This window comes from Brachyhypopomus gauderio, chromosome 12 (assembly GCF_052324685.1).
Source record: "Brachyhypopomus gauderio isolate BG-103 chromosome 12, BGAUD_0.2, whole genome shotgun sequence".
Taxonomy (NCBI): domain Eukaryota; kingdom Metazoa; phylum Chordata; class Actinopteri; order Gymnotiformes; family Hypopomidae; genus Brachyhypopomus; species Brachyhypopomus gauderio.
In genome coordinates, this window is record NC_135222.1 from 17,349,110 (window position 1) to 17,375,586 (window position 26,477).

General features: G+C 43.8%; 1 protein-coding gene across 6 annotated transcripts in view; it reads left to right on the forward strand.

Moving 5' to 3' along the window:
* The first annotated feature begins 2,526 nt into the window (after positions 1 to 2,526).
* Positions 2,527 to 26,477, forward strand: part of nlgn1 (neuroligin 1) — a 191,744-nt gene continuing 167,793 nt past the window's right edge. For 3 of the 6 annotated variants that reach the window (XM_077023395.1, XM_077023399.1, XM_077023401.1), the window contains exon 1: positions 2,528 to 3,149. The gene's annotated coding sequence lies outside the window, so the exon portion shown is untranslated. Of the gene's footprint in view, positions 3,150 to 26,477 lie in introns of all 6 variants that reach the window. The other 3 variants (XM_077023400.1, XM_077023402.1, XM_077023398.1) reach the window with 2 other exon arrangements.

Genomic DNA, 26,477 nt, shown 5'->3' on the forward strand with positions numbered 1-26,477 from the left:
GAGCTGTGTTCTGCACACACTCTCAGAAAATAGCAGCGTTAAACTCTGACTGCAACTGCCTCTCCAACACGGTTCTTCCCTGCATTCTGTAGAATTTTAACATACCACGAGAATGACCCAGAACCGTCAAACAAAATTTAAAATGCAGAATGTGTGAGGACCATAACTTTCCATAGGCTTAGCACATCTAGCATAGCTCTTAAAAAATGAAAGATAGTTTAATCTTGACTGCTGTTTATAGTGTCACAGCTTCTCTCTTTTACACTACTGCATAGATCCAAATAGAAATTGTAAGCAAAAAAAAAAAGAATGATATTGACATAAGAAAGTTGAAGTTCTGACCCCATGTACTGAAGAAAGAGAATAAGAATATAAGTTAATATTTACGCATTTTATTTGTAAAATCTTAATTATTACATTAAACGTTTGATCACTTCCTACGTTATTTTCAGGTTCACTATTTTGAATGGACATACTTCACCACTGTGGATATACTTGAGTGTTCGAAATCAGGTGCATGTGTCATTTATATATTTACATAGAAATGGCCTCCACTGAAGACGCTGGATTAGACATAAGGACCAATAAGCTCATTAGCTCATGTATAGTCTATTAAAAGAGACTGTTATTACAGAAATCAAATATCTTCATTACATTATAAATGCTGTTCTTATTAATTTCACATGAAGGATCAATGTAGTCTGCAAAAATATGCTTGTTACAGTTATTGAATTTGACATGTTACACAGTGCACATGATCTCACTGGTCTGTTAAATCAATAGCATATTGAATAAGTTTAACTCTTGCACAGGGGGACAGAGGCATAGTGTCTGGTACTGGGACCTTGGAAAGACCTGAGAACACACTATGCTGTTGTTTTTATAATATCATCAAGGATAACAGAGGACTTTTTTTTTTGACAGGTCTCCTAAACGAAACTGCAGGTGAGCAGCTGGTTTTCATCAGTTCTGTCATTCTTGTCATGATATACCATACATTTTACATTATACAGAATATACAGTACATGCACTCTATATATGGCCACACTGCCCATCCTTGAAATAAGTCAGTATGCATTGTTCAGTCCATATGGTAGCTGTGCCTAGCGTGGCCTCAGTGATGATTGTGTTGTGTTGTGTTGATTGTGTTGCCTCTAACGGGCTGGGTGGTCATTCTGCACCCCCAGTCGTCTTCTCTTGGCTGTGTGCCTTCATTTAGGCTGACTGGCAAATGGCACAGATTTGAGTAAAATCATCTCATATGTTGTGTGCAATAGCCAAGAATTCTAGTAGCATACATTTTCACCAAACTAGCTATAACATCACCCTGAAATGTTGTGTAAACAATGCCTCATTTCAGTATTCACATTTACCACCTAGAGAATGGCTGTATGCCAAAACTTCTTTCTTAGAAGAAAGTGACAGATGTCTTCCTGTGGTGCACTCAGTCCTACAGGCATGAATCCCACAGCAAGGATTCAGGTTCGTCTCTCAGTTGTTCCACATGGTGTTTTCTGGGAGTCCCAGAGGGAGACATAGCAGGGTGTCTCCCCCCCCTTCGGTATGTGACATAACCGCCAGTGTCTCAGTACGATCGGCTGCTTACTGTTCCTCTCCGAATGCAATGAGGACTTTAACAATGATGCATGACAAGTTTTTCAAAAAGATTTGGGCTCCGTGCTTGTCAGTGTGGCATCATGCTCACAGTTGGAGACGCTTCTGGGAGGTCGTGGAGAAGTGCAGAAGCAGAGACCTCCACAAGGGGAGTCTGATACCACTAAACTGAAGGAAAATGCAAGAAACATATAAAAAGAAGGTTGAACAAATAAAAGTGACATTAAAGGTGGTGATTACCAAGTGCACCCATCTGAGCCCAGGAAGGAGAGTGTGTTTGCACAACCACTGAGGATATTCCACTTTACCGAGCTCTCTGGAGGACAGAGGGTCCATGACGGCTTCTTTCAGATACTGCATCTGGTTAGAGCAATTGAGCTCTATGGCTGATTGATTCTTCCCCCCCCAACCCACACACACACACACACACACACACACACACACACACACACACACACACACACACACACTGTCACTGGAATATATGAACTTGGACTGAGCCACTGGTAGAACATTTCTGCTTCCCAGAAGGCCCACGTGGTGCTGGGTATCCGGTTCCCTTCAGAATCCCACACAGGTTTTATATTGAGCATGTACTCTGTACAAAACTCTCATGTTCCCTTGTGCAAACTTTTGTCGACAGCTAATGGAATTATTTCGGTGACTAATATAGTTGATTTTAATGGGCAAACGATTTGAACACACTTTTAAAGTCACCCACGATTCACAGTAAATCACTCGTATAAGAGGCGAACCTGTGCATGATTACTAGAGAGCACTATTCCCTTCCCACCGCGATTCAGTTCTGAGGTGGTTTCATTATATACATCTGAGGATGTGTTTTGGCGAATTGAAATGAAGGGCTGGAATAAAGTGTAAGTTCCAGTACCACTGTGAGGTGGAATATGCATTATCCTGTGTTCTCGCCGCCTTTCGCTTCTCAAAACACCCATCTGCGTCATTCATCTGCGTATGTGCAGCTTTCTGCAGAACATCTCTCCAGTTTGGAGCCATCGCGGGGGAAAGACACCGCGCTCCGCTCAGGTTCCTTATAATCACCCGCGTGTCTGCGTACCATAACCTGTTATCTCCTTCTCCTTCCTCCTCTAAACACGGAGCGTTACTGTAACGTCGTATGTGACACATACCGGACATCTCCGCCGCTTCTCGGACGTTTCCTACCGGCAGCATCAAATCACGAACCGGTGGAGCGGTCCAAAAAAGGGCAACGATTTTTTATACGAAACTTTGGAGCGAAAAGGGATTGCGCAAAATGTTGTAAGTAAGACGCGGTGGGCGTCTGCGTGCTCCATCACCTCAGCAGAAGAACATGTGAACTCTGGCGCTGATTCTGCTCGGTAATGTTGGGCTGAAGCCATCACTGCTCTTCTCTGTGCTGATACTACACACCAGAATGACTCTTTAGATCAAAACTCAACGCTGTTTGTATTTTGGAATTTCTGTTCGAAAGTAGTTACAGCAATCTAAGGATTTTCGGTGGGTCGTGAATATAGGACGTCGGTTCTCTGGCAGAGGTAGGTGTTGATGCTGCTTTTACATTATCACAGCATTAATCCCATTTTCAAATGATTCATATGGCAGCTAGAGCCTTGGATGATGAAGTGGTCGTTTCGTCAGCATCACTGGCATTAGATGATCTGTCTGTGCACAAGCCTCGGCTGCAATTATGATTTCGCCCCAAACTTTCCTAAATGATCCGTTTTAATTATTGCTTTAAGGATAATCTACTTTTGATAAGGACTGTAAGCCTACATACTTTCCGTGTTGAAACGCGTGTGTATGCGTGCGTGCGCGCGCGTGTGTGTGTGTGTGCGTGCGTGCGTGCGTGTGTGTGTGTGTGTGTGTGTGTGTGTGCGTGCGTGTATATGTGTGTGTGTGTGTGTGTGTGTGTGTGTGTGTGTGTGTGTGTGTGTGCGTATGTATGTGTATGCGTGCGTGTGCGTTTGTGTTGGGTATCAGTTAGATTTTCCTGGCCATACAAAGCTCCCGTTCGTATTTTAGTACAGAGAAACGGCCAATCTGGTACCGTGAGAATGTTTCACTGTCACCGAGACACATTTAGAGGGATGTTTTAGTGATTTAAGTGGGATGTTTGTCATGGGTACAGGACCATGCAGTCTGACGAGCTCCTCTCGTCTGTGTTTGAATCTGAAACGTCATTATTGTATCTCTAAATCTAAATGTGTCTCTTTAACAACTTGTCAATTAACTCCCTATACAGCAAGAGAGAATGAATATATATATATATATAATATATATATATATACACACACACACACACACACACACACACACACACACACACACACACACACACACACACAATCTAGGGCTCCATGAGGTCCAGCGTCCTTCGCTGCAGCGTGATGTAAACAGCTGCACTTGGATCGTCTGTGTAGCTCTGCAGCATAGAGGATAACCCACAAGTAATTTACCGAAAGACAAGTGTCTAGTTGCATATTTGAAATAAAATATCACGAAGTTGTATCTCCAGAGATCTAAACGGTACGCGGCATGCAATACGACAGGTTGAATCGCTTTTAGTGGCAGTCAGCCGCTGGTCTCCAAGCTCTGGAGCTTTTCCTGTAGATGGCAGTGCACCTCTAACATTTCACGTTCAGTTTCATCCGTCCTACTGATAAGCTGTTGCCAGGTCCGTTGTAAACGCGGAATCATTGCGAGGTAATAGGGTATTACTCATTTTGGCACGATGACGGGTGCAATCATGTAATTGTTCTCACTAACAGTGAACCAAGCCAAGGAGCGGGTTTAGGACAGCCGTGATTAAATTAACAAACGTTTCTGTTGTTACTGCTGCTGTTTTAAACCACAAATAAGTAACTTTTGACAAGTGGTTAGGCCGTGTTCTGGTGCATTGGGAATGACTGAATGAGGCCTGGAGTGAATGAAGCCTAATATTCTCACTGAGAGAGTCCCTGACGTGATATTGTAGCTTACGTTGGACATGATCTTAGTAACGAGGCATCCCACCTCTACACACACCCATCAACACATAAACCATTTTGTACAAGGACTAGGCTTGAGATTAATGCAATGAATACGTGGAATGTGTGATATTCTTGGTCTTCTGCCTGGCTTGTGGAGGCATCACAGAGATTCTCCTTCCTGTCTGCTGAGATGTCCCTCACGTAGGCCTGCTCTGAAAAGACTCTCCCACCAACCAGGGAAGTGTGTTTATTTTGCCCATTCAGGGTCAGGTACTGCGTTCTATGACATATGTTGCTGTGAACAACTGCTGTGCTGTAATGTCTCACCACCAGCCACAAACATGTTTCAGGGACCCAACAAATACAACCGTTAAGCAATTATTTTGTTTTGAACCTGCATTTTTGATGTTTGTATTCATCCGCCTAATCCCTGCTGTTGCTTAATTGATTTAAATTGTTTGGATTATCATTAGTTTTGATTGCCTGGGTAATCTTTGACTACTGGAGTTAATGGCACACACCTGTTTCTTGGATTATTGTTGTTGGATTTGAGTTCTGAATTAGAGTTCTGAATTTAAGGTCTGGATTTGTTCAATTCCCATTAAAGACACCACACCTGTTTCTTTACATTTCGTCTGGTCTTGTGTTTGTAACAGTAGTCTATATGCACCATATAGATTCAGTAACTAGTGAACTAACAGGACAACCGATGGACCCCAAAGTGAAGAGGCTTAGGGCTCAATAAGATTTATCCAAATGTTGACTACACGGCAATGAAAGCAATTAATTAAGCCTGTTTATATGTTTAGTGACTAAAGATGGTGCAAATGCTATTTTCTTATACAGCATGTGAAACAGAATCAACCTCACATTGCTCTAAACTACACTGAATATAAACATTAACAGTTACCTCTTTAGCAATGGACTAGACCTGATTTATATCTGGAATATGTCCTTGTACCACTTCACCACTTTATTAGAAACACCCCCTTACACCTACAGTCGCAGGCCACTTTATTAGGGACACATATTTTATAAGTGTCTTTTATAGGGGCACAATTACAGTCTGTGGCCATCTGTTGGCATGCACCATTTATCAGACTCCTCTTCCTCGTTTATCACTGGTCAGTTTCTGACTGCCGTGGAGCTGGTGGTTCAGGGGTCGGACCTTTCTCAGCGCAGCATTAGCGCCGTCACAGTGGACACGCGTGTGCTGCTGTATCAGGCACGGCGGTGTTCCGGCAGTCTTTACACACATGATAGTTGGAGCACCTGCATATTACCTGTACACCTACAAGGTGTTTACAAATGATTATAATGAAATGGGAGTGTGTTAAATGTTCTTTGATGTCTTGTTAGCTAAAGGTCACTAAAGGTCACACACATCTGTGTTGAGTCCAAACTTGTTTTGTTGTTGATTTTGTATAATATAATTCACATGTGACTCAGCAAAAAAAAGTTGAGGAAAGAGAAAATGTTTAAGAAACTGAAACTGAAAAAAAATGTAAATGCTTAATTGAGATAATGTCATATAGGTGCTATATCTAAATGTAAACCAGAGATAACTGTCAGAAATTGTCCTCTGTTACGTGTTTATTACTCGAGAGATTTTGCCCAGTAAAATCATGTGGCATTAAAATAATTAACCTCACTGCCATGCTTTTCATTAATGGGGGAAGAGCTACAGGCCTGCCTGGCACTGTTAGCGACTTGCCCCGGGCATTACACGCTAATCTGAGCAGTGCGTTCTTGCCCTGGGCATCACACGCTAATCTGAGCAGTGCGTTCTTGCCCTCGGCATAACGCGCTAATCTAAACTTCTGGCACCGTGTTAGCGACTTACCATGAGCATCACACATAAATCTAAACAGCATGGTGTTTCCCTTTGAAAGATTCACTGAATCACATTGCTACTTAACAGCAATCATGTTCTTAACCCAGGACAATGTATTAATTAAAACACATCTGTTTCTAACATGGCTGACAAACACTTGCTTGATTAATGAAACGCTTCATTTTTGTCGCTCTCTGCGACGATGTGGTCGTAAGATGACAGACTCCATAAAGCACAAAGTGTTCTTACTGCTGCTGATCACAGCGGGCCCCTTAGTTCAGGCCACTTGCTATGGCTGACGAACACAGATCCCCCACCGATCCATTAGTTAGGCAGTGGCCAGCAACAGCGCGATTAATAATGCTTCATATCCCGCTCTTTGTCGCTCTGCCCACACGGCACATGGTTCGGATATCATCTCGGCACTCTCTCCCGTAAACAGTGTCCAAAATGGAAACAAACAACGGGGCGTGATGACGACCATTAGGCTTCATTAGGATGCCGCCCGATAGCTTGCACGTTTCTCGCTGTCGCCTTGTCACGAGCGCATGCGTTTCCTGGCCCTGTCCAATGAGCTGTCAGTACTAAGGGGGCGGAGCCTAACCCCACCCCCCACGGGGCGCCATTGATGACTTTGCTCGCGGTTTTAGATTGCCTTTTCATGGGGTCTCCTGACTGGACTACCATGTGAGTGTGCTGTTGGGCATTTTCATATCCATTTAGTTGATGGGTTGGGGAAGGGGAAGTTAATCCTGGTTAGGCCTGAAATGGCTTCATCCATTCGGAGTCATGCATCCTCTTGTTTTTGTGCGTCATTGTTTTGTGCCGATCTCTTGCGCTCTGTTATCCGCTGGCCTCGTGCACAGTGAGTCCCTCTGCCCTACACTCTTATGTCCATACTGGGTCACTGACCATTATAAACATCTGGCCATTTTCCCCATTTGGTGGCTTCAGATGTGCCAGGTGAATCATTGTTTGAACAGACATGTCCTCTGTCCTGAGGACATGTTTGAGCAGACATGTCCTCTGCCCTGAGGACATGTTTGAACAGACATGTCCTCTGTCCTAAGAACATCCACTTGTATCTTTGTGCAAATATTGAGGCCTTTCCTCTTATGGTGCGCTTTTCTTGGACATAACGTGACCTTTTTGATTTATTTATTTTCACTGGCATTTTGCAGTTGTGCTAGGCAAACAAAAAATGAAATCCATGCGTGCTATGTAAATGTCACAGCATTGGCGCTGTGTACGCATGGTGTGTCTGCATTTTGCATTTAGCTATATAGACACCAACAGACTTGTGGTTCAAATATGTTCAACTTCTGCTCCATTTCCCCTTAAAAACACAGTATCAGTCAAACGTTTGGACACCCCCGACTGAAGGTAAAGGTCTTAACAGTAAATACGGCATTTGATGGATAATGGATTATGCTTTAATTTGTTTCTAAGACAAATATAATTTGAGGTGTTAGCCAATATGTGATTTTTTTGAAAACACACACATTTAACGTGTTAATCCCCCTCCAAGTGCTCTGCGTATGTGAGAATGACCTCAGGACTCATGTAGAAGCATCATGGGAGAAAGTGCAGATATGTCAACAAAGGAGAGGAGAGCTACGCTGAAGAATCTAAAATCTAAAACAGTCAATATGTGTTTCTATCATCATCGCAGCATAATCATCTGTGTTAGTTCATTGGTTTGATACCGTTTTAAAATGTAGACAGTAGTAAAATAGTAAAAATAAAGTAGGTGTTTACACTCATCATCCACATAATTGGACATATTTATTCATTACAAATACCTAATTAGGGAATACAGTCCATCTATTTCTGTACACACTGTGTGTTTGTGTTATTCATCCCTCTGCCCATCATCAGGGGTCTTATAGCACTGCTAATGGCTGGGTATTTTGAGGAGGCCCTCAGCCCAGTGGTGACACGTACACATGTAAAAACATCAACTCCACTTAACAAACTAATACCAGTGCAGCCTGCAGCCAGCGATGATGCTGTTTTAAGAATGAGGTGTTGATCAATGAGGAACATGTGGGATGGCCGTCGGGGAGCGATGCCAGATTATGTCTGAGGGGTCTGAGATGATGTCTGAGAGGCCTGGATGATGGTCTGTGATGATGGTCTGAGAGGTCTGAGATGATGGTCTGAGGGGTCTGAGATGATGGTCTGAGGTGTTTGTGATGATGGTCTGAGGGGTCTGAGATGATGGTCTGAGGGTTCTGAGATGATGGCCTGAAGGGTCTGAGATGATGGTCTGAGGGTTCTGAGATGATGGCCTGAAGGGTCTGCGATGATGGTCTGCGATGATGGTCTGAGGTGGTCTGACAATGGTCTGAGACCATGGAAAGTATACACACCCCCAGAGTACACACACTCCCAGAGTCCACACACCTCCAGAGAATACACACCCCCAGTGAATACACACCCCTAGAGTACATACCCCCACAGAGTACACACCCCCCAGAGTGCACAAACCCCCAAAGTATATACACCCCCAGAGTACACACACCCCTAGAGTACATACCCACACAGAGTACACAAACCCCAGAGTATACATACACACATTTGAGTATACATACACACATTTCTACTATTACACAATATTTATGAAGTTTTTCTTTCAGCAACAGCAAATTGCATTAGCCACTATATAGAGAGAAGATAATTGGCTAGTTAAAATGAGCTTTTTTGTCAATCTGTCTACGTCTGTGGAATGTGATAGGTGACAGTTTCATCAGACACTGTGTTGAAATGACAGTCAGGTCCTCGGTGGAGTTCTACAAAAGTAAAAGCACAGCTGTTGTACTGATTTGCATCACCAGTGCTGACATCACACATTTGTCTGCAGACTGACGTGCGTTTTGAAGGAGATCCTCTCCTGACATGCTCATGTTCTAGAGGACTTTCTCACTTCACTGGTTGCTGACTCTACCCTGGACACAAATAATGCTGCCCACTCTGGTTTTGCTCTTGGCAGGAAGTTTTTGCCATCAGCAAAGACAGAAAATGGAGTTCCTCTTGACTAGTAGAAGACAGAAGGCTTCTATATAGGCTTCTATATAACACAACAGAAGGGTTAAATACAACACATAACAGAAGGCTTTTATACAATACATAACAAAGTTTATATACATTACATTACAGTAGCCAGTGGTTATGTGATATAAGGGACATTATTATAATCACCAAAGTATTGTTCACTCTGAGACTGAAGCCTATTATTATTTACTGTGTCGCACAGTAATGAACATTTTGCACTGATCCATCCAGATTAAATGAAAAAACACCTCACTGGGTGCAGACAGTTAGTTATAATGAGAATTTACATTTGCATTTAGCTGTACAGTTTCACAGAGGCCTCTTCCATTGTCATTGATTAAATTATCATTCTGAATCTTTCATATAGCGTGAGTCAGGCGATTAGCTCAAATGGTTGAATATAACGCGTGTTAGGTGTTCTTCATAATAAGGCGATGACACTGATGAGATCACAGAGGAACGTATCTGAGCATCAGCTCCGCCAGCGCGTGCAGGATTCGTCCGCCTGCAGCCGTGAGGAGCCACACGTGTGGATGTCCTGAACCTCCGCAGTGTCGACTGGCTCTTAAAGGAGGTGCTGGGGGCCCCAGGAGATGAAAGCGTGGCTGGAGGAGTAATGTGCCACCGCACGCTGCTGCGTGGGCTCTGGGTTTTAATGGGTCCAGCGGCAAGGTTACACACGCCGACACTCCACCTCCCTGTTGGCTAATCACTGCTGCAGACTCCATCTCCCTTTCCCACCTCCCTGCTCCACCCACTACACCCCTCCACCCACTCTACCCCTCAACCCACTTCACCTGCTCCACCCCTCTACCCACTCTACTCCCTCCACCCACTCCACCCCTCCACCCCTTTACTCCCACCACCCACTGCCTCGCTCTACGCCACCCGTCCACCCACTCCATGTCCTCTCCACCTCTCCACCCACCTTGCTCCACTCTACATCTCTCCACCCACTCCACCCACTCTACCTCCTCTCCCCACTCTTGATGAGGCGTTGCACCACTAATAAATGCATACAAAATGCAACATGTTGATTAATTTCTACTGCTAGCCAAGGCAAGGTAATAAAGGAACAGTCTTGATTGTGAGTGATTATTAAAGTACGCTGTGCGTCTGAGGCTCTGGCTGCTTACACACGAACCTTATTGGTTCAGTTTTAGTTGTTAGGCACGCGTGAAACTGCCATTCAGCAATGTCACATACAATAGTTACAGTGATAGGTGAAAAGTAAACAAAAGTCATCAGCACGGCCTCCTCTTTGAGCTGATGTCAAGTTGCATATGTTGAACACAGTCAGAGGTGTAATATATCACTGTCAGACTTGTGTTATTATCTACTAGTCTGCCTCTCTGATACCCCAGATCGGGCTGGCCTTGCTTAATTCGGCTTTAAAGCACTCGGTGCTGCCACTGTGCGTGTAAAATGCTGTAGATATAAACCTGTCTTTCCAACCCTGACTCTCTCTTTTGGACTCTTCCCCCCTATTACAGATCTGCTCTGTAGGGGTGTGTGTCCAGATTCCTGCAAAACAGCTCTGTGATAATGTCTGTTGTGAAAAAATATTATGTAAATTGTGATTCAAAATTGAAGCAAGTTCAGGGTTTGTTTGGCAGTTGATGAAATCAGTTGATGTGGTAAACATGATTGATGTTGCAGGCATGATTGCCATCTGAATCTGAGGAGCATGTTTAGAGCGGACGAGGCTTCCTGCCCAGTAACTAGCATTTAATACACTGTTTGGAGAAATAGCCTTGTTATCTCACTACTTGTAACTTAATGGAACCAAATGGAAGCTCTCATAGGAATAGGTAATAAATACTACAACAAGCACCTTTACTCCAGGCATTTTCTTTGCTTATAATGACCACCAATGCGCTTACTCGGAGGGCTTAGGGTTATCAGTCCAGCTAAGGAATGAGCTTAGAATGGGAAATGTAATTATTCTAATTGTTTACTTTTCCTCTCCCTGTGCTAAGCAAAAAAGCCACGGCACACACATTAATCTGCCGCCTGCGCTCCCTGCTCCCTGCTCCCAGTTCCCTGCTCCCTGCCCCGGTGTGCCAGGGCCTCCTTTAACTCTCCGCGAGAAGGACGCTGTCGGGCTCCGTGTAACGGATTCAGCAGCAACCGCTCGAGATTCTTACTGAAGCTGGACGTTAAGAATACGGTCGTTCGATTTTGATATTTTTGTCTATGTTAATGATACGTTGTTTTGATCATCGATGACGTTTCAGCGATCTGGAACGTCGTCCCTCTTCCAGGGAGAGTGGACTAGATGTTTGCGGGTGCAGAGATCAGGTGTCGGGTGGTTCTCTGAGTAAGCACGCTGATATGTAGAGATGTTGACGGGTGGAGGACGCAGGCCCTCCTGTGCTGTGGTTAAGAGTGTCCCCGTCTGCCTGGCTGTGGTCACACGGCCTGATGAATTTGATTTAACTGGGATGATTTATTTGATGCATTCTCAAAGCCTGAATTACAAGTAATAAAACCTTTTTGTGATGAGACTGGATGTGGAGGTCAGAGACCCACAAAAGTCACATACATGTACTCACACTCTTTAGCTACAGACATTTAAACACCATTCAGGCACAGAGACTTACTAACACACTTGCTAACACATTTACTAACACACTAACCCACTTACTGACACACTAACACGCACATACAAGCACTTCATACTTTCTTCTCTGTGTTACAATTAGATTTTTTAAATCAGCAAATATTTCTATCTTGATCTCACTGAAATATGAGTTGTTTAATATCATTAAAATGTTTTATTTATTCAGAATATTTATTTTTTAATTCACCTGAAAACCTGAAAACATTGTTTAATTAAACTGATTCACTAAGACTGATTTTAGGATTTTCATATCTGAATTACAGTAACTGGTTTACTCTTCATCAGTCAGTTCCTTGGTCTGTAAGAGTCATACTCAGATAGCCCACTCCTCTCTGTGTGAACAGCAGCGCTTAAGAAACTGGACTGCTATATATGTGAAACCTCTATTATAATAGAAAAGTGTGACCTGTGGGACGTTTACATCTGTTGGATTAATTCGGGTTTTAATTACTTGGCATGGAGCCTTGTTGCCAGGGTTACGTATGTATGGATAATAAAACAGTACTTAGGTGAAATGTCTTTGCTCGGCTCCTCTGATGGGCCTCCCGATTCTTTTGAGGATGCAGTTCTTTAGGTTTTCATGAGATCTGTGGTTTGGGCCAAGATCCACCTCAGAACTTTAGCAGCCTGATTGTTCTCTACCAGTTGCTAGACTCATGTGGTTGCTTTACTGCACCTGAGAGTGTAGGCAAATGTACTACTGTTAATGAGCGTTAACCTGTAAGTAGATGAATAGGCTTCAATGATCCTCGTGCTTCTACAGTAGAATGGCACTAATTGTGTACACAGATGCAGAATCATTTCTAGGTTGTACTTCTTTTTGCACAGATTGACGATGTGTAAGAATACAACTAGGAACGTAGCACATCATTTATGGCACAATTGGTGTAATTGCGGTAAGATGAAACTGGAACCAGCTCTTCGTAATGAGGGACGCAGAAAGACAATAATGACACCTGAAATGTGAATTTATAACGGTCGTGACCACGTGGGCGGAACAGGGTGGCAGCTGAAAAAAAACGCGCCAGCCATTTGATACTTCATTTTAAGTCCTAAAATCAAATATTGGGAATAAAGTTAAGCAATTACAACTGGCAATTTATGCAATTACGTTTAGATACAGCGACCAAACAATCTAACGTTCATTCATATTGGCCTGCTGTTGGTTCCTCTGATTGGATCTGAATAAAAAACTTTATTATTAGTTTCCATGTAAATATTCCTAAAATGTAGTTTAGTGCGACATGCCTGCAGATGTGGGCGAGGATTAACCGCGGTTACAATATATTGTCCTTGAACTTTGTGCGCTGTTTAACGTATTAAGCTTATTGTCGAACCACATTTGGTTAATACACCAGCTTTAAAATTTAAAACGCATATTTAAGAAATATTAGTAATATACGTGATGCATCTTAATTCTTCACTTAGGCTAATTCATGTTCATTTAAATAATTAAAATAGCTAGCGCTGTAGATTTTTTTTAAACCAAATCTCTGACTATTCGGAACTACATTAGTGTAATACGAATTACACTTTTTTACGAATTACACTTTTTTTGTAATATGAATGACATTTTTTGCATTTATATTAAATACAGACAAAAAAAAAAAAAAACAATTCAAAACAAGAAGAAAGCAGGGCAGTCACCCTAGCAACCGATATCTGAGAATTTCAGAGAAGAACAGGCCTGGTGGAGAATTACAGGCAATGACTATTAGAAAGCCCATAATCTAAGAAGCTACTTGCACAAGAAATGGATCAGAACATATCAAATAAATATTGCAAAATCTAATTCCCACATTCCAAATGTCTCACAATTCACATCAAGAAGCCTTTTTTAAAAGACCTAATCGTTCCCGAATGACCCATCCATAACCCTTTAAACGTTGAACCGTGCTTCCGTGAAGGCTTCAAACTGCGCTTCGCATGCACGCTTAGAAAGGACGCAGATAAGCACGTGCACGTGCGCTTAGAAAGCCCAGGACAGATAAGCACGTGCGCGCGCTGCTCCTCCAGCGCACCTGTGCGTAGTACCATCCAGCATTAAAAACGAACAAAATGAGGCGCACTTCTGAACTCGAGGTCAGCAGCATGGATCCTTGTCACTAGGCCTTTACTGGGTCTCGTCCTGAAATACCCCGCGCCAGCTTCTTTTATGATAGAAAGTGCTGCTTTATTTACTTGAGCGATAAAAAAAGTTACAGATTCCCCACGTGCACAGCGGTTATTACAAGTGCCGTTATTTATTCATTTCCTGTTTTTGGAGCAGCGCAAACCCCTCACAAGCTGGCGGGTTATTTAAGCGGAAACTCGTTTATTCTCCAGTTCTTCCATGGCATCGTCTTTGCCTCACAGATGAACAACGTATATATGCAACTGATGGAAATGTTTGACTTCATAATCCACTCCTGACTGTTGGAATATATAAATGCATCGTTAAATACTAGCAAGAAGGACCCAGCACAGGTTTAATAGTGTTTCCGAACCCTCTTTTTTTCCCGACTTTAAATTTCACGCACCCGAACACTCTCAAAATGGCTAAAGGAGCCCTTGAGAATGGCAGGAGGTTCTCCGGCTAGACGGCCGTGCGTGTTTGTTTTATGGGTGCATTAGTATTCCGTGACCGCAGTAAAGCTTGTGCTTGCTGTGGTATCATCCCGTGCCCTGTGCATAGTGCTGCCCATAGATTACTCGTCCTTCTAAAAATTACCCTGGAATCCGACCAAATGCACGGAGAACATGGCCGCACGGTGCCGGGCCTGATCTCGGCCTGCAAGAGCATCACTTCAATTTGCTGACAAGCCGTCTGAGGCGGCGGGCCCTGCCACTATTGGATCACAGGGCGCAGTGACGGGTTGCGAAGCAGGAAACCTTCGCTCTCGCAAACGGACAATATGAAGGGCCGCTGGGCCGGGTCCAGTGTCGGGCCGTGCTCTTCTGGGTGAGCCTCTCAGGCTTTCCTCTTCTGTTCCGCTTGACTGGTTTGTTGTTGTTGTCACTCTCCGAACAGCTTCGTCTTTTTCCTCTTATTTTTCCCCCCATTTTACTGACAGACCTCTCTACTTTTAGTGGCCATGCCAAAGCGCTATCTGTTTTGAAGCTTGTCTTTTGGAGGGTAGAAAAGTGGCCCTGGGGAAACGTCTTATCTGGAGATGGCACACTGTCTGTGTGTCTCATAGAGACATCCCAACACTGGACCCTGTTGCATGGGATAGTGGTTCTTGCTGTGTTTAAATAAAGGCCTGTGCGTATTTGCTCTCTTGATCGTGTGTTTGGCTTCGTTGGGACAGAGTACGCCTGCACGTGCCACTGATGCATTGATGGAGAAAGACTTCACACTAAAAGCCGCTTTTATGTTGTCTACATTGCTGTACCTCATTAAAACACACACAGCAAGATGTGTCTGCACTATTGATTTCTGACCCAAGTCTGCACAGAGCTCAGTTTGGTCGAACCTTGAAGTAAATTAAAAAAATGGCTATTCTTGGGTCACTGGTGATATCATTAATCAATAGAATATATGCATGAGGTCCTGCTGAAAGTCTTGTAGACTCCTTTAAAAGTAAGGCACAGAGAATTGTGTGTGCAGAAAAAAAGTTTGGGTCCTTCCTTCTCAAGGTTGAGAGACGATGGGTATGTTTTATAGCCCTGCTCTGCTAGCTCACGAGCTTTGGGTCTGGCTATCTCCACCATCAACTCCCTGAGCAGACATTGAGTCTTTCAGTTCCCGCCAGTGCACGTTAGTTCCTGCTAGTGCACGTTAGTGTCTGTACATGCTCTGTTCCTGCTAGTGCACATTAGTTCTCGCCAATGCACGTTAGTGTCTGTACATGCTCTGTTCCTGCTAGTGCATGTTAGTGTCCATACATGCTCTGTTCCTGCTAGTGCACGTTAGTTCCTGCTAGTGCACGTTAGTGTCTGTGCATGCTCTGTTCCTGCTAGTGCACGTTAGTTCCTGCTAGTGCACGGTAGTGTCTGTACATGCTCTGTTCCTGCGATGATTCACATGGCGTGTTCGGCTGTGGCCAGACTTGTGAGGCCTGCGTCTAGAGCCACAGCTGCTGCTCCCCAATGCCACCAAACACAAGCAGCTCTGCTCTGATCTCTTTCCATGCTGTAATAAGAAATAATGTCACATGTTGATAGCTGAGCTAGGGTACGTCTCTCTATAAAGACAGACTTCTGCCTTAGTATATCTGTAAAGACTTTTGTCTTACATCTCCTCTGTGTACCGTGTTATTCTACAGTCTTTTGTGTGTCTAAGTCACTTGTGTGCCACCACAGAAGGAACGGCCTTCGTGGAACATTCAGTCTAAATGTCATTTCGATTCATGTGGCGTAGAAGTAATGTTTTGATTAGCAGCCGTGAACTTCTCCACAGTCCGCTTGTTTGGTTTAAATGCTGTACCTGCTTCTGTGTGAAGGCTAGACATGCGGTGTGGTTCCACGTGAAGTGCTGCAGAAGACGGCGTAGGTGCGTAAGAAAGAGAAAACTGTTCAATCCGAAGCATAATGGCACCAAAATGATCCACTTAACATTACATTATTGTTAAGGTGCACTCTATTAGACTTGCATGATGAAGGACTGTTTGGAAAGTTCCATGGGTTTAAGGTAACACATACATGTTTATTGAAGTCCTCAAAGAAGCAAACTACATCTTTAATAATGGTGAAAAAGGATAAATGACAAACAGAATAGATGGATGGATAGTTAGGTAGTTAGTTGGCTAATTAGATGGCTAGTTAATAGTTAGGGCTGGTCCTCTTTAGATAAGGTGGTGTTTAATCTGCTGATGTGTGCTGTCTGCTGTGTCTTGGGCAGGACTGCCATACAGTCAGTCAACAATTCTGCTGCCACGCAACGTTAAACTTTGGTTTTCATAGAATTCATTTCATGCCCAAGTATAATCTCATTAAACATGCATATGACTAAAATTCCCAGAGTCACACTTTGAATTGTAGGTGGAAGACTGAGTCCCTGTTATTTGTCTCTGTGCCCTGCACTCGGCTGGATTATCAGGTAGGCAGGTGCAGAGGGTCATTTAGACAATAACAGGATTATTTGCTGCTGTTTACAAGCTTGTCTCAGAGTTCAGCCTCGTTGTGGAAGGTTTTGTTGGTTTTCAGCGCACGAGGGTACGTGCATGGTGGTTGACTGGGATTTGCACGTTTAAACGTGTGACTCTTGGCAGGTCACTCTCATTGTGAAGGAGCATGCAGAACCCAGATTAGGAAAAAGTGAGTTTAAACAATTTTATTTAGAAAAATCAAGTTACGTGTTGCATTTTAGAAGGCTGGATATTGCTTCCTTTTTTAATGGTGTTTTCTTACCTGTGTGCGAGTCGGGAGTGAGTGAGTGAGTGAGGAAGGGAGGGAGGGAGGGAGGGGGGAGGGAGGGAGACATGGGCAGAAAGCAAAAAAGAGAGAATGAGTGATAAAGGACAAAAGAAGAAAGTCACAGGTCTGATCCTCCTCCTGTAGGGCGGTCCAATGAAATGGCTTTGCCGTGAGAGACTTGCTCTCAGCAGACTTAGACCAGAGAAGATTATCACAGCAATTGTGCCTAACACAAGGCTTTTTCTTGCTCGCTCTCTCTCCGCTGAACAGAGATGTGAATATTCGGAGCATTCCACAAGTCTGAGAGAAGAATTGTGGAGCTTCATACATCTCCGTGGTCCTGCAAGACATCATGTCCTCAGCGCATTCACCAGTGCCTAATGATATAATAAGTGGTGTTTTTTTTCCCAGGCAGTAAGAGTTGAATATGTGTGACATTTGTCACGATTCATGTCTGGTGGGCTAAAGAATGACAACAGATGAATCTTTGTTCTTATGAGAGACACAAACATTTCTATGACATAACAGGGGAGGTTTGTTTCTTCCACTGCTGTTGAATATTCTGTAGCTCCTCTGATGCTGCTAATGTGGGAAGTCTAGGGCCCCTAGGGCTGAACAGCTGAGGGTGTGCGTTTGTATTCGAACACACACCATTCAATCCCTTAGATAATTATCAATCCGTTAATGAATCGGGTCTGTTGGTGACTGCTAGACGCGGAGCAGTGGCGGTGTCCTCCCAGACGACCGTCTGAGCTGTGTGCACACGCCATCGTTAGGAAACAGACATTTAAACAAACAAGTGCTCTACAAGGAACTTGTTCAACATGGAGACAGGAGCTGATTCAAGCATGCGTTGTCCTGGTGCGCTGTTTTATTCTGTATTCGTGCTGTGTGTTAAATGTGTTGGTAATAACTAAAATCCTTCTACTCTTCCTGAAATTCAAATCTGCTCTGAAATATTAAACACTGTATGACAGTGGCACAGCTCTGATGTGATGATAAACACTGTATGACGGTGGCACAGCTCTGATGTGATAGTAAACACTGTATGATGGTGGCACAGCTCTGATGTGATGATAAACACTGTATGACAGTGGCACAGCTCTGATGTGATGATAAACACTGTATGACGGTGGCACAGCTCTGATGTGATAGTAAACACTGTATGATGGTGGCACAGCTCTGATGTGATGGTAAACACTGTATGATGGTGGCACAGCTCTGATGTGATGGTAAACACTGTATGATGGTGGCACAGCTCTGATGTGATGGTAAACACTGTATGATGGTGGCACAGCTCTGATGTGATAGTAAACACTGTATGATGGTGGCACAGCTCTGATGTGATAGTAAACACTGTATGATGGTGGCACAGCTCTGATGTGATGGTAAACACTGTATGACGGTGGCACAGGTCGGATGTGATAGTAAACACTGTATGACGTGGCACAGCTCTGATGTGATAGTAAACACTGTATGATGGTGGCACAGCTCTGATGCCATATTCATGGATTACAGAAACGTTTGACCTGATCTGTATTGTCACTCCCAGTGTTTTGCTAGAAAAAACAAAACTTTTGCAGTAATATTGTGGGTATCAAGTTTCAAGCCAACCCAAACTCCAGAAATGCTTGTTCATATTTTAGCATCACTTATAATACATCACAATCGTATTGCATGCTGGGATTCACTCTTAATCACTTATTTTACTTACTGATAAAATTCAGCTAATAGGAACTTGGAGGTGACAGGATAGCAACAGTACTCACACTAATGCTATTTAAGGAGACACTTTTGGAGTCTGAGTCCAAACATTCTGCCCAGGAAAGCCACTGGGTTTTTATACAAGAGAGTGTCATAAACATTACGTTTTACTGTGAACATGGTTCTGTAATATTGTTACTGTCTGCTGGTTATGGAGTATGTACGTGTGTCCGTGTAAGCCCTGCTGGGTCCAGTCCTTCAAAACCTGAGCCTAGTAAACACACCTGCCTCTCACAACCTGTAATTGAACACAAACTATTAGAATTGATGCATTGAGATAATAATACTGTGACAAATCAACAAAAGTTTGGGACGACTTTGATGTGTAATACAGTTTGTCTTTGGCCAGACTGAAAATAGAAGAAGAATGGCGGACAAACTGATGCTTTTGTGGATGAAGTTCATTCGATCACATATCAGAGACTCTGCCTCACATGGACTGACGCCGTCTGCCTGCTTCTGAGATCTCTGCAGTGGCTTTAGTCCAGCTAGAATCTGTTTAAACATCAACGCGGCGTCTGGTGCCGTCTGAGCCAAGCACATGGCAAAGCGTCCCGGGTCCAGTCGGGGTGTGTGTGTCTGGGAGCGCTCCTCCAGGATTATCATAGAGTAATGAGAGCGTGGTTCAGTCCTGCTGTATGACCGCCACTTCAGCCATATCATATATAGCAGAGACAGAGGAAGCATCCGGTGCCACTTTGGCACTGCTGGCCGAGCAGATCCCCACATGAGGGTGCTGTATTTTTGGACACGGCATGCTAGGAGCAGGTATGCGACCCAGGCCTGGGACCGAGCGTTCAGTCTGCGGACGGCAGAGGTTCGTGTTGGCGTGCAGCCCTGGCTCGGATGGCCCGGGACCCTAATCGAGGCTGTGGGGTGTGGTTGCAGGACCCTGCTGGGACAGGCATGTAGAGGCAGCTGAGCACTGGCAGCTGTGTTATTGAAACGGATCCCAAGGGTGCGGCTGGGGAGGGGGGGGGTTGCAGGAGCCCTCCCCATGCAGGGCCGCATGTGCCGGAGGATCCAAGATGGACAAGTTCGGTTTTGCCCGCGAGCTCCATTTGTCAGGGTCCAGGTGGATTAGTTCTCTTCATTTGAGTGGCAGTTTTCACATGGATGCACCGATTCACGTTTTTCACTTCCGATACCGATTAAGATATCTGAGGCTTAGTATCTACCGATACGATACCGATCTGACAGTACTGAATTGACTTAAAACATTTTTTTTATCTCAAAATAATGACTTAGTATCTCAAAATAATGAGATATCAATTTACTTAATAATGAGAAAAAAATATATATGTGCTGTTTTTTTTATTTTATTTTAGGTGGTGGGAATGGGCTTCCATAGGACCCTGCTCTTTATTTTATCTTTATTATATTTCTGTAAGTAACGCAGTCAATGAGCTTAGGACAACTCACCAGTTCATGTATGAACAGTCAAGTAGTGCTGGAGCCCAGGTTTTGGTCAACCAGCAAATAAACGGACTAAGTGGAATAGCACCAGTGCGAGTACGAGTCAGTGATTCACCTCTCCTCTGTGTGCTTCGTTTCACTCGCCTGTTAACTGTCCAAGTTCACTTCTATCTGGGACAGAATGGATATTTAAGGTTGAACTAACTCCGAAGAACGTTACAAGCATAGAATTAGACTGAATAGACCTGTCTTTATTGATCGGTCACATTGTCACCGATTTTTCCAATATCAGGACCAATACAGATATTACAGTTTTTGACGATTGCTAACATGCGTTTGTTCAATCTGTAGTCACATTTTCAAAACTAAACACAGTGAACACAACATCAGTCTTCAGTGGCTATACTATTAGTTCAATTCATGTTGTTATGGCACAAAATGCAGTCATTTTACATGTTTTTATAATACTTAAATTTTCTATACACACAAGGTTATCCAATAACAAAATTCTGGATCATTTTTGCCTTATTTACAATTGCTTGCACACAGCATGTCAAAAATGAAAACCTAAGGTTCCAAACCTTAAATACTGCATAAAATGCAAAGTTCTGCAAAAACAAAGTAAGGCTGAAAAGCTGCCTGTAATACATTACTGTAATACATATTTTTTGCACATATGAAATAAAATGAAGTACAGTAATGTACCGGGTCAGAGAGGAGCAAATATAACAATTTTTCCAGCAATCTCAAGTGCTGGTTTGGTCCTTCACAAATGCCAGATTGGTCCCTATAACAGTGACCTCCTTCTTTCGTTTTTGAATGAACTCTGCCAACAACTGGTTCCAGAAGCAGAAAGGGAACAGGTGGGAGGAAACACCAGGACATTTGTGATTTGTGTCATTCTCATGTCATCACAAACTGGTTTATAGACCATCCAAGAGTGATGTCCCTTTTCCTCCCACCCATCTCGCCTTTCCTCAACCCCACTAAGGAACCTTTTTCAGTCTGGAGGTTGAAGGTGTATGATCATCGGCCCCATGACCAAATGTCCCTCCTGGATGCAATGGATCCCGGCTGCAGAGACATTTCAGCTGAAGACTGCCAGGGGTGAATAAGGCATACCAAGCTTTTCTATTTCAGGTGCATGGCAAGGGCCAACATCAGATGTGATGAGGATGAAAACATGTGGACAACTGCTGAAGACCATTTAGATTACATGTAACAAGAATTTTCAGTTTTGTATCTGTTTTTTTCCCCTTGTGTGGCTTTTTTTGTATATGTGTATTTTTTACACATATGGGACCATGGCTAATTATGTTTACAATTACGGTAATAATTTTTAGTTTAGGTCACAATTTACAGTAATGTCCCTAATACAGTAAAATATACCCTTTACTGCTAAACTGTTACTGACTCCTTTTTTGCCTAATCTACATTCCATATAGTATCTAACAGTAAATATCACTCATTGTGTAGACAGTATGTTGCCAAAAATGTACATTTGAAAAAAGGTCCAAATGAAGTGGATTACAGTAAAAATGAACTGACTAAGGAAACAACAGATGTTACTGTAAAATATCTGTTGTTTGCTGGAAGAGAGTAAAATATTACATGTAATACTGTTTCTGTATTGCCATCAAATGTTAGTTTTTTTTACAGTGCTTGTACAGTGATTGACTATGTTCATCTCAAATAGAGAATCTGAGCTAGTATTTGAAAGAATGATTGGATAATGAACCAGGTTTGCTGTGTTTTAACAAAGTTGGTGTATAAAGAGAAAACTTTGTTTGTGTTGTGAAATGCAGAGTTATTTAGTTAAGAAAATGCGCTTTTGAACACGATATTAACTATTTGGCTATTTGTGTGAGGTCAATGTATTGTTGTGTTTAGAGTTTTGAAAATGTATCTCAAGTATTGGGAAACGCACGTTAGCAGTCGTCAAAAACTAGTTAAAACGGCCCTCAGTAGAGGCCGTAGATGGTGCTGAGCTGAGTGTAGCCGAGGAGCAGGACCAGGTGAGGAGCAGGACCAGGTGAGGAGCAGGACCAGGTGATGAGCAGGTCCAGGTGAGGAGCAGGAGCAGGTGAGGAGCAGCACCAGGTGAGGAGCAGGACCAGGTGATGAGCAGGTCCAGGTGAGGAACAGCACCAGGTGAGGAGCAGCACCAGGTGAGGAGCAGGACCAGGTGATGAGCAGGTCCAGGTGAGGAACAGCACCAGGTGAGGAGCAGCACCAGGTGAGGAGCAGCACCAGGTGATGAGCAGGTCCAGGTGAGGAACAGCACCAGGTGAGGAGCAGCACCAGGTGAGGAGCAGGACCAGGTGAGGAGCAGCACCAGGTGAGGAGCAGCACCAGGTGAGGAACAGGACATGTTTCTGCTGGGGGAGGCTCTGAAGCCAAACAGGCCAGGACTGCTCACGCATCTAATGGACCAGTGATGTCATGACACACCACACCCTAATGGAGCTGCAGTGATGTTCTTTCCTCACCACATTGCCAGCTTGGCGTGATTCTCACTAATGGAGCTGCACCAATTGAGCTTGGGAGGGGGGCAATGTGAAGCAGCAAATAACATCATTAAAAACAAACAAAAAAAACAATACCCCAAACTCTTGTTCTAGGGTATGGGCTTCTCTGCACGACCCATCCTGAAGGAATGTGTTGGACTTGTAGGGCATGATGGGAAGAGGAGGGACGTCTCCTCCCCTCTCTGCACCGGGGCTGATGAATGAGTGTCTAGAGCGCTGGCTCGAACGCTCGTCTCCTGTCTAGGGGAGTCGCGGGAGCCGCAGCGTGGTCGTTTGTTTTTTCCTCCCTGACAGTATTTGACGGCTCACCTCGGCGACGCCGCGTTCTTGCGGCTGACGTCTGAGCAGAGGGGGACACGCTGAGTCATTTAGTGTAACGGGCGCGGTGCTGAGCCCCCTCCGCCCTGCCGGTCATTAGGATCACAACAGGAGGGGCAGGACCGCGGTGTCTAGGTGCACTTTCAGCCTCTCACCATCGATCGTGCCTCGCCTGAAGGGCTGGAAGTCGGACAGACATCTCGAGGTAATGTGGAGACTGCGTGAGGGGTGGAGGTCGCCGCAGTGTATCAAATTCCTCCAACCGTCTGGTCCGGAGGGACAACCTGACCCCAATAACCATTAACCCAGTCGGGGGTCTTTCTGGTATCTGAATTTCTGCTTTCTGGAAGAAATTCCAGACTGCCCTCAGGTTAACACACTGGGCCAATATCACATCGCCAGGATTCAGATTTGATGACAAAGCCATGGATGCTCTGTATCCTCAGCGGGACCGGGACCAGGACCAAGATGAATCTGCAGATGCCCCATTACATGCTGCTTAACATCCTCACACTGTTGTGTCTGCCCCCCGTCTATGAATTAGGCTCTGTGATCTCTGCTGTTCATGGTTTGTATTATAGATTTTTCACAAAGCGTAACTGGATCTGAATTTGGTGGAATACAGACTAAGAACCAGCAGAACTGTGTTCTGCTGTGGTGCAATTGTCTAAGAAACAATCGGCATTCATTTGTTCCTGTCCAGACAAAAATACCTGATTTTCAAAATCTAAATGTTTCCTCTAAAATAACACATTTCATTCCTTGTGACTCAGAAGAGGTAAGAGACTTGCAGCTACATTATTAGGAGGAGGAGACTTGCAGCTACATTATTAGGTTCAAATGTTTTTGAGTTAGAGAAGTACTGTGAAAGGGTGTTTTATCCTTCACATGGTCACGCAGTGCAGCACAAAACAATCACAAAGAGAATGCGTCAGTGAAATGATTTGATTTGAGTTAGAAACATGAAACATGTCCAATGGTTCTCATTCTATTCTCTCTGCTGCCCCAGTGTGTGTGTGTGTGTGTGTGTGTGTGTGTGTGTGTGTGTGTGTGTGTGTGTGTACACACACGCTAGGGTGCAGGTTGCTCTTCTTGTGTTATACACTCATCCTGTGTTCACTGGACATGTCAGTCCTGTTTTGTAGACACTGAAATCCTTTGCTTTCTAACTGAGATTTTTCTGTATGCATTATTTAGTCTGGACATTTCACTTAACAAGATGGGCTTCTCCTCATGTCCTACTGACTGACATGGAATCATCTTTTATAGTAACGTATATGAGACGAAGGACGTCGCTAGGAGACTGCACAGACGAGGACGTTTTAGTAGGTGTAGGTTTAGGGCAGCGCACCTGCGGCGGAAGTGGGCGCTATGTTCATTAGACCCTTCACGGAGACGGAGGTGGAGATGGAGGTGGAGAAGGACCTAGTTACGCTTCTAATGTGGAAGAGAAAGAGCAGTTGGGCAGGTGGGCTCTATTACAGGCTGCTTTGCTTGGGCAAACTGGAGAAAGCAAACAGCAGAATGCTTTGATCATTTACACGTGTATCAAAGCTCAAATTACAATTTCTCAAGGTTCAAGAATAGCAGCTGAAACTGCAAGTAGAGCTCATAGTCTCTCCCTCTTCAGAAATGCACTGACAGACTATGAATAAAATGTGCAATTTTATGTGCAATCTAATTAGAACGTCTTTATCTATCAAACGTCAAAGCGCTTTGTGACAACATGTGTTGTGAAAAGCGCTATACAAATAAAACTTTGATTTGATTATACAAATAAAAAAACTTTGATTTGAATCTTTTTGTTTTCATAATTCTAGTTTCCGTGTCTGTGTTTCAACTACTGAACAATAATGAAAGCAAATAAGCAGTTGGGTTGTGTCATTATTCAGCTCTGCAGCACGTGATTGGTTCCGATCTGCACCTTCAGCACGTGATTGGTTCGGTTCTGCACCCTCATCACGTGATTGGTTCCGATCTGCACCCTCATCACGTGATTGGTTCCGATCTGCACCCTCATCACGTGATTGGTTCCGATCTGCACCCTCATCACGTGATTGGTTCCGATCTGCACCCTGCTCCTGTCTGCTGCTCACATTGTGCTCAGATGACTTTATGGTGATTGCAATTTGCTGGGATTGTTATTTTCACCATTTGAAAGTAGTATTTAATTTGTATGGTTTGATTAATTCCATGTCAAGTATTTAATCAGTATTTTCATCCTTGTCAGGTCCAGTATTTTAGGACACTGGTCTCACTCCCATTCAGAAGTAATAAACATACTGACCACATTTGTCAATGAATCACCAAAGCAAACCATTTAAACACCGTAATAGAAATACAAACGAATCACCAATGCCTTCCATTTAAACATGATAACAAAGTGGTTGTTTATTCTTCCTCTTTATACCTCACCAGTCGATGAAATCATTTCAACAGCGTCTCATTTTCTCTCTCCTTTGCGTGTTTACTCCCTCGTTTTGATCTCTGATTGCTTGCGTGCTTTTTCTTCTCCAGAAGGGTTTGTAGTGTTCCTTACAAACAGCTTTAATTGGCTTTGTCTGGATTCTACAATAATTTTATAGTTTCAAACAAGAGAACCAACCCCCCCCCCCTCCACAGCCCCCTTTCCTCTTCCTCACTACTACAGTTTTACCCCCCGCCGCCCCCTCCCCCACCCCCAGGCAAAAGAGAGTCGAAAAACAAATGGGAGGATTAGTATCAGCAGAGCAGAGGTAGTTTCACACGGCTGTGCAGGATGTGCAAGTCTACACTAAGCTGTAATTCATCTGGAATGGCGCGGACGCTCTGTTACACAGAATTCCCATCCGCGCTGGACCGGTTCTGTGTGTCTGGATGTAAACCTTTTTCCCCGGGATCCTACGCCAGGAGTGAAACCTCACATTAAGGGTTTTCGTGGCCTAAACCTAAATCATGGAAAAACAGAAATCACGGGAAACATAAATAAGTCATATAGATGGCGTGACGTGATTGCTTCTATAAGCTTTCCATTTCAAAAA